This window comes from Equus quagga, chromosome 3 (genome assembly GCF_021613505.1).
Source record: "Equus quagga isolate Etosha38 chromosome 3, UCLA_HA_Equagga_1.0, whole genome shotgun sequence".
Classification (NCBI taxonomy): domain Eukaryota; kingdom Metazoa; phylum Chordata; class Mammalia; order Perissodactyla; family Equidae; genus Equus; species Equus quagga.
In genome coordinates, this window is record NC_060269.1 from 67831059 (window position 1) to 67839889 (window position 8831).

Genomic DNA, 8831 nt, shown 5'->3' on the forward strand with positions numbered 1-8831 from the left:
GACATGTCAAAAGTCACACAGAAGTGTCCAGACCAAGAAAACAGTAGTTTCTAGGTAAGTCCAAAATGTGGTGCTCTTTCCTCCATACCAGTATTTGCCAAATTTTAACACATAAATAGGTGGTCTGGAAATCCTGTTCAAGTGCTCTTCCGGTTCAGTAGGTCTGGGCAGGGCGTGAGCTTCCGAAGCACTAACTAGCATTCAGGCGATGTGGAGACTACTGGTTTGAGGACCACTTTTTTTTTTATTTTGATGTATTTTTTCACATTTCTTTTTTTCCCAACTTTATTGAGATGTAATTGACATAGAACATTGTGTAAGTTTAAGGTATATACCATGATGATTTGATATATGTATATATTACGGGATGATTTCCACAATCAGGTTAGCTGTAAGATGAGTAAGTGCTGGGGACTCTAATGTACAGCACGGTGACTAAAGCTAACAGTATAGTTAACACACTTGAGAGTTGCTAACAGGACCACTTTCTCACAGGCAAGTGGACATAGGAAGCCAGGAGCAAGTAAGTGACTTTCCCAAGGTCATCCCCTGAGTTAAATGTAGAAATAGAAGTAGGAGCTACTCCACTGACCCCCATGCTAGCCAAGACTTGTTATAGGCACGTACCCTCATGATTCAAGAAAACGGCACTCAACAAGTAATTCTCCATTTACTCTCTCCCCATTCACAGCTGGCAAAAGTTTCTGAACCTCTCACACTTAAGAATACTGACTCAGAGTCAAAAAGAACATTTTATTGTTGTTTATCGGACACACACCAAGAAGTGTAAACGGGGTGAAATTGCACTTCAGAAAATCCAGTGGGGCTCCTGTTATGTCACAAAGCTGTCCTGGTTCCCTTCAAACCCAGGATAGTCCTGATCTTATACTTATGTGCCACCTTCCAGGCCCATCTGGCAGAGTGTCTCCAGCCCTTTTGTCAGAGAGGCCTCAGGATCTCCAGTGGTCTAGAAAATCCCCTTCTGGGAGGCACGGACACAGCAGGAGCTGGCCCTAGGTCAGGCCATGCTTGTGAACCAGAAATTCTGATCCTGCCAAACTGGAAACACAAGACAGGAGCTAGTAACCCAGCACCAGACAGGGCCACATGAGCTGGTTGAATAACCTCTCCATGAACTTTACGTCCTTTTCAATTGTCCTGGCCCATCATCAGATCTCAGGCATAGCTCAGGACTGTGCAGAGACAACAGGTTGATTAGTCAAGACTCCCCAGAGAAGCAGAACCAATAGGATGTATATATAGAGAGAGATTTATTATAAGGAATTGGCTCACCTGATTTGGGAGGTTGATTATTCCCAACATCCGCAGGGTGAGTTGGCGAGTTGGAGACCTGGGAGAGCTGGTGGTTTGGTCTCAGTTTGAGTCCAAAGGCCTGAGAACCAGGAGAGCTGATAGCGTTCTTCCATTCTGATGGCCAGCAGCCTCAAGACCTAGGAAAGCTGATGTTTCAGTTCAAGGCCAATGGTAGGAAAAAGCAGATATCCCATTCAAAAACAGATGGGCAGAAAGAATTCGCTTACTCAAGGGAGGGTCAGCCTTTTTGTTCTAGTCAGGCTTTAACTGGTTGGATGAGGCCCACCCACATCAAGGAGGGCAATCTGCTCTCCTAGAACTACCAATTTAAATGCTAACCTCATTGAAAATCACCCTCACAGGAACACCCAGAATAATGTTTGACCAAATATCTGGGCAGCCCATGGCCCAGTCAAGTTGACACATAAAATTAACCATCACACCAGGGCACCAACCACATCTATATGCCGTTCAGTTACAGAGACAAAGTACCAAAAATCTAACAGACCCTAACACCTGCCACCATGCATTTCCTGTTTTGTAGGATCCCCTCCTTCCTGAAGAAACTTTCTCAATGTGATTATCTACAATCTGTGGGCCACCTTGTGACCATTGCCCAACACATATTCCAGAGATACTGGCTGCAAGAGACCACTAGCTAGCAGGGGGGTGGGGCAGAATGGCACATGCCCAAGACAAGATGGCTGATTTCAGTGTGGGATCCTTTCCATGGTGTCCAAGGGCTCATGCAGAAGGATAGGCTCTGACCTTATCTCCAGCCCATTGTTATCCCTGAATACTGGCTCTTCATCCCTAAACTCAACTCCCCCCTCTTCTCATAGCTCAGGAAAAGAGGAAAATTTCTCAAAAATCAGTTGAGCATTAAAAAATGAATAATTATATGGGCTCAGGAGTAGTGGAACCACGTCTGGATGGGAAAGGAGCTGCAAGAGCAGGCACAGCGTCAGGTCAGGGGACTCTCCTGTGTAGTAAGAGGCCACAACATAGCCAGTCCCCAAAGGCTGATGAAAATATATGCTGTACAACTGTGCTCCAAGAAGCCCTCCCTGGCCATGGTCATTCTAGTCTGCATCGTCATCAGGCAGAGGACTTGAGTAAACAATGCCAAGTTTCCTTTATCCAACAGGTGACAATAGAGGGTTCTAAAAATAAGGCGTGTGCACTAATGGGAAAAAGGTAAAAATGAGGTCAACTGGGTTGGGTCTGGTCGTCAGAAGTGGGGAATATAATACTCACTGGGAGAAAGAAAAGGTGGCTCAGGCATTCTGCTTGCAAACCCTTTTCCTGGTTTAATCATGAAACGGGCTTCCAGAAATTCTAACCATGGCCACTAGTTGTGCACTACATACGTGCAATATGTGACATTCAAAAAATATGCCCATTATACGCCAGACACGCTACTAGAAAAATATTTTTTACTGGAAAAAAATACAAAATAACATACTAGTCTGTTCCATTTCTCATGTACATGATCTCATTTAGTCCCTCCAACTGATTTCTGAGTTGTACATTCTAAACCCCATTTAGATATGAGGTGACTGAGACTTGGGGAGGTTCAATACTTTGTATGAGACTGTGTATATAGAAGGTAGCAGAGTTAGTATAACCAAGACAAGTCAACACCTACCTACAAGGGGTACTAAGATCTCTCCCCCAGTGATCTTAAAGTGCCACAGAAGTGTCCCTAGCACCGCTGAATGAGACCATCTTGGAATCTCCAGCATCCTTTTCTATGATGTCTTACCCAACTCATCAAGCATTCAGAACCCTAATGCTCCACCTCGATTTCCTCACCATCATTCACCAAAGTCTACATACAGAAAAATTCTAGTATTCATTATAGGACCATTCAAGGTGAGTGACAGTTGGTTTGTGACCTCTCCCAAGGGTAATTATATATTAAGTCTTCTTTGGAATAGCAAAATGAAGGTCATTGTCCCCTACTGAAGGACCATCATTGAGGAGAGAAGACTTCCTCAAACTGTACCATATCAACTTCTGCCCTCTGCACAAGTCAAGACTTCAAAAGCATATTCAAGTATTTTGACTAGCATTCATTCTTTTATTCATTCATGAAGAATTTATTATCCGTTATGTGCCAAAGTCTGAGATATCAGGATGAAAAATGCAGTTTCTGCCCTCAAGAACCTGATGTCCTCCTGAGAGCTGGGACACAGAGAGAAATACAAAGAAACAGACAACCACAACTCACAATAGGATTCTGGGCTATGGGGGACCTCTAGGAAGGAGTAACTAATATAGCCTGAGTGGAGAGCCATCACAGAAAAGTAATATTCGAGCAGAGCTTTGAAGGATAAGATGGAGCTTCTAGACAGCGAAGAGGAAGAAGAGTGTTGCAAGCAAAGGAAGCTATGCGAACAAAGGCATGAGGATGACATGGTAGACCTCACAGCAAAGAGTAGAACATACCCCACGTGCTCTCTGTCACGGCGTGGATCATGGACCACCTACTGTGTGCCGGGCACCTTGGGGCATACTAAGTCTTGAACTCTGAGATATAAATTGATGAAATATTAGAGCACAGGATAAGAAAACAATGCCTCAAAAGAGAATAATACCAGCAGTTAGCACAAGGCAGCAAACGGCAATTTACTAGTGAGTGAGATGGACAATAACTGCTTGGAAGTCATTAGCACTGTTCCCATTTAAACCACATCACAACAGGACCATTTCCTCCTAAGAGCAAGTATGTGGCAGACTGTACAATTTAACATGTAGCTTTGGGTCTAGGCGACATAAGGTCAATTTGCATAACCCCAGATGACGTTCTCTCAGCCATTAATTGTCAAGGGCTGTGTGATGCCTCCACGTACTCAGCACTCTAATAGGCACCATGGGATAAGCAGAATGAGTGAAACACTCAGTGTCTTGTTTCCAGGAGCCTACAGCTGAGCTAATACACATACTTGAATGATTATTGGAGAACAGGTATTGCAATGTGAGGCAGACATGAGATTACAAGTGGAGCTGAGAGATGGGTACAGTCAGAGGACATTGCGTGGGGGAGGCAGAACTTGAGATGTGCTTTGAAAGAGTGGAAAGACTTGAAGAAGAAAAGACGGGACATTCCAAGCATGAGAAACAGACTGTCAAGGTGCCAGAAGAAATTCTTCTGACAAATGCAGATAGAGTAGGACAAACCGTCAGCCTAGAGCAGAGATTTTGTGTCAGAGGATAACGGGTAGGATAGTGAATATGAGGCCAGATTTTAACAGGTCCTAACTCAAAGCCTGAGAAGTCTGGACTTGACTTTGTGGGTACTGGGGAGCCACTCAAGGGACTTCTCACATTCGGGGGTGGACTGATCACATGGCTTGGGAGGGTGGCTGAATTATTACCAGAGAAAGGATGAGTTGGCACTTGCCTAAGTAGCCTATGGAGTAATGTATCTTCTTTATACTTTGGTAAGTGTACTAGTCAGGATTCTCCAGAGAAACAGAACCAGTAGGATAGATAGATGATAGATAGGTAGACAGACCGCGATTTATTTTAAAATTGGCTCTTGCCAATGGCAGGCTGACAAGTCTGAAATCTTCAGGGCAGGCCAGCAGGCTGGAGACTCAGAGATGAGCTAATGTTGTAACTTAACCCCAAAGGCAGGCTGGAAGCAGAAGTCCCTCCTCCTCAGAGACCTCAATCTTTCTCAATTAAGGCATTCAACTGACTAGTTGCGGCCCACCCACATTATGGAGAGTAATCTGCTCTATGCAAGTTCTATGCATTCAAATGTTAATCTCGTCTAAAAAATATCTTCACAGTGACATTTAGACTGGTGTTTGACCAAATATCTCGGTACTGTGGACTAGAAAAGTTGACCCGTAAAATTAACCATCACAGTAAGGAGCCCTGTATCGTTCTTACCCTTCAAGCCCTGCCTCCTCTGCCTGCTGCCTCAGCGTCCTGGGGAGTTTGCAGCCTGCTTGGAGTGGATGTTTGACTTTACTTGAAGAAACGTTAAAAAACAAGCACTCAGTCAACCCAAAGTGAAGCCAGATCTTCCATCTCAGCAGGAAAAGCTGCCGCCTTCTTAGATCCGTTTTTCTTGAGGCTCGCGCCAGCTACACCTCTTCTCCTGCTTGGCACACGAGGCCCGAGGTCGACCCTGAGAGCCCGCCTCTTGCGCACTCACTGTGGGTCTGCAGAAAACAACCTGCAAAACATGTCACGTGAGACTCATGCCATTAGGGCCGTGTTTTGATTTGGTTTGGTTCAAAGATTTCTGAACCAGCTCTCAAAACTTCATTTAGCTTATAATTCATTGTGGTTTGAAATGTCTTATGTGGAGGAGAGAGATGACTTTCATTTAATATTAACCAAGCAGCTTTCCACCACTTCCTCTTTTCCATTGTTTCACTTTAATAAACAATGGATTTAACAAGTTGTTTAAAGTCGGCAGAGCTCTGAAGCATTCTTCTGAGTATTCTGCCTCACACATGACCTGAAGATTTTGCTCAACATCTGTTTAGAAAAACACACTCATACCCAACACACAAGACCCAAACAAACTATGCATTGTTTCTAAGTAATGGTCATAAAGTACTTGATGTTTCTTGAAAGGGAAATACTAAGAAAAAAAATAAAATTGTTTTCCCCCAAATTATTCATGCTGAACAGAAAAAAAGATTGAAGTCAGAAACATTAACCCACAGCTGGTAACTCCCTTTCTAGCCGTGGAGGGATCAGTGATGAAAAACAAGCCTTCTTGGTTAAAATGATGACTGTCTCTACCAGATTCACACGAAAACATCACTGAGGGGACAGAGAAATATGAAAACTTACTACTCCAAACACTAAGACTCAGAGACAATGTGATATCAGACTCTGCCAGTGAGTTCCACTGAGGAGAAGCGGGATGGAAATACCCAATCAAGACTTTTCATCATGGCAAAACCAGGCTTCACTTTTTGAAACAACTAGGAAAAGATGTGTGATAGAAATAAGTGGTCTGAAAGAAGGGAGGCAGCAGGTCACCGCCTGCCAGGAGTGAGCCTGAAGCACTGCACACTGGAGAGAGAGCAGAGAACCCTACAAGCAGTGCATGCTGGGAAATGCCATGCTGCCCATCCTGCATCAGTTCTGGGTATAACCCTAAAACAAAGTGATCCAGGAAGTTCTAAAATAAAAGAACCAGCAAAGATATCCAAGTAAGTGTCAATAAATAAAGTAGGGATAGCTATAGTCATGATAGACAAATTAGAATTCATCACCAAAAGCATAGCATTCCAAAGAGGCTGACGTTATGGTGCTAAAGGGTAGTATCCACAATGAGCATGTAAATGGGATTGCTAGGCGTTTAGTATTAAGAGAATAGTAAAATATTTTAGCTTCTTGTCTTTATTAAAAATAAAGCCTACTAGACACCTAAATGTCCATTTCTTTAATCACTTAAAGAAATATTCCAGCCTTACACTGAGAAAGGATGTCAACATTTCTGATCACTTAGTAGCAGGAAATAGGGGCAAAGTTGTCACAGCAAGGGTCTTATTGTCTTGTGTCAGAGGATAATGGGTAGGATAGTGAGTATGAGGCCAGAACCACGCTTCCTGTGACTCTTATTTGAAAGCTTGAATCTGTCTAAAGCTAAAGGGCAGACACTTTTTGTTCTCGGAGGCGCCTCAAGGTGAGTCTCCGTCATCACGCTGAGGTACTTTATTACAGTACTATTCTGTAACCGAGGAAGCTCCAGATGCTGGCAGTCATCACAATTCAAATGCTGCAGAATGAGACGTCCAATAGTCTCTCTAATATTGCAAGGAGTCATCTGTTTCCATGGGGAAGGGAAAGCAGACCTCTGATTGAGTCTATCACCTAGAGCAGGGGTCACACCTACAGGTAACTTCATAAACTAGTGGGCCAGGCGGGGACTGTGAAACATGCAAAGCTGGGAGCCCTCAAAAGGAGCAGCTAGTACCCAACTCCATCCTCACTGCTGTGATGTGACAATGCGCTCCCAATGCTGCTAGATCTTCCCATGCATGGAGGAAGTCACAGATTCAAATATTTACCACAATTCATTGAGTCTAGGATGCACATTTTTTTCACATTTTAACATCTTTAAAATCAGGATATGTCTTACAATCAATGGTGTCTTACAATTATAATTGGCAGCAATTTTTTTCTTCATTGCTACTATATAAGATAATGGCATATCTTAAAATCAATTCTGGCATCTCAGACTTTATGGAGCATGGGATATAAAATCTCCATATATCTAAATGTTGACAACTAATTCAAGCAAAAAATAAAAAACTGTGAAGGCCAAACAAAAATAACTGGAATGAATGGATGAATTGCCAGTTCACAACCTTGTGTAGAGAGACATTTTAGTACTCTCCTGGAATTCTTTGGAGGACAACTGGCAACAATTTTACTTATACCAAATAAAATTTGTTATATTTGATAGAAATGTTATATTTGATAGAAATTTGTCAAAGGCCGAGGAACTTGACAAAAAAGAAAGGCTAAAATGGCCTAAATTATATGCAATGAGATTTACGAGATCAAAACTGTACCATACATATACAGAATACAACTTCTTTTCTAGTGACCAGGGATTATTTATAGAAAGTTAATCATACATTAAAATTTTTTAAAAGTCACTAAAATGAAAAGATCAAAAGTAGTCTAAGGGCCAGCTGCGTGCCTCAGTGGTTAAGTTCGAGAGTTCCGCTTCAGCCGCCTGGGGTTTCACCCGTTCAGGTTGTGGGTGCGGACATGGCACTGCTCATCAAGCCATGCTGAGGAGATGTCCCACATAGCACATCCAGAAGGACCTACCACCAGAGTATACAACTATGTACTCGGGGGCTTTGGGGAGAAGAAGAATGAAAACAAAGAAGAAGATTGGCAACAGATGTTAGCTCAGGTGCCAATCTTTAAAAAAAAAAAAGTAGTCTACACCAGGGGTCAGCAAACTATGACCCACAGGCAAAATTCTGTTCACCATCTGCTTTTGTAAACAAAGATTTATTGGAACATGACCATTTGGAACACAGCTCATTTGTTTACATCCTGTCTATGGCTGCTTTCCTGTTACAACGGCACAGTGGAGAAGTTGCAACAGAGACTATACACCTGCCAGGACGTGCTGTCTGGCCCTTTAGAGAAGTTTGCTTATCCCTGATCTAGATGAAAATCTATAACCACAATATCATTTCTAAAAAAGAAATAAAATTATAGCAACCATTTTAATTCATAAGGGGAACCAATTTAGAAACTAGAAAACACTTTGGAGCAATTTTCTATGCACTATTGTAAATACAAACCACAATCAGAAATTATTTGGAAAAATAACAAGATACAAGCACTATATAACTAAGAAAAAGTTAGGGGGGAAGTTGTTCTCAGAGGGAAATTCACACCATTAAAATATTTTCTGAGAGGACCCAAATCAACAAAATTATAAATGCAAGAGGAGACATGATAACTGATACTACAGAAATACAAAGGATCATAAGAGACCACTATGAACAATT

General features: G+C 42.4%; 1 long non-coding RNA gene across 1 annotated transcript; it reads right to left on the bottom strand.

The window, feature by feature from the left end:
• Nucleotides 1-773: 773 nt before the first annotated feature.
• Nucleotides 774-5408, bottom strand: LOC124236927 (uncharacterized). The gene is made up of 3 exons (XR_006887884.1): nucleotides 5218-5408; nucleotides 1294-1451; nucleotides 774-1059 (listed from the first exon to the last, which is right to left on the bottom strand). It is a non-coding gene; the product is annotated as an uncharacterized LOC124236927 (long non-coding RNA).
• Nucleotides 5409-8831: the final 3423 nt, after the last annotated feature.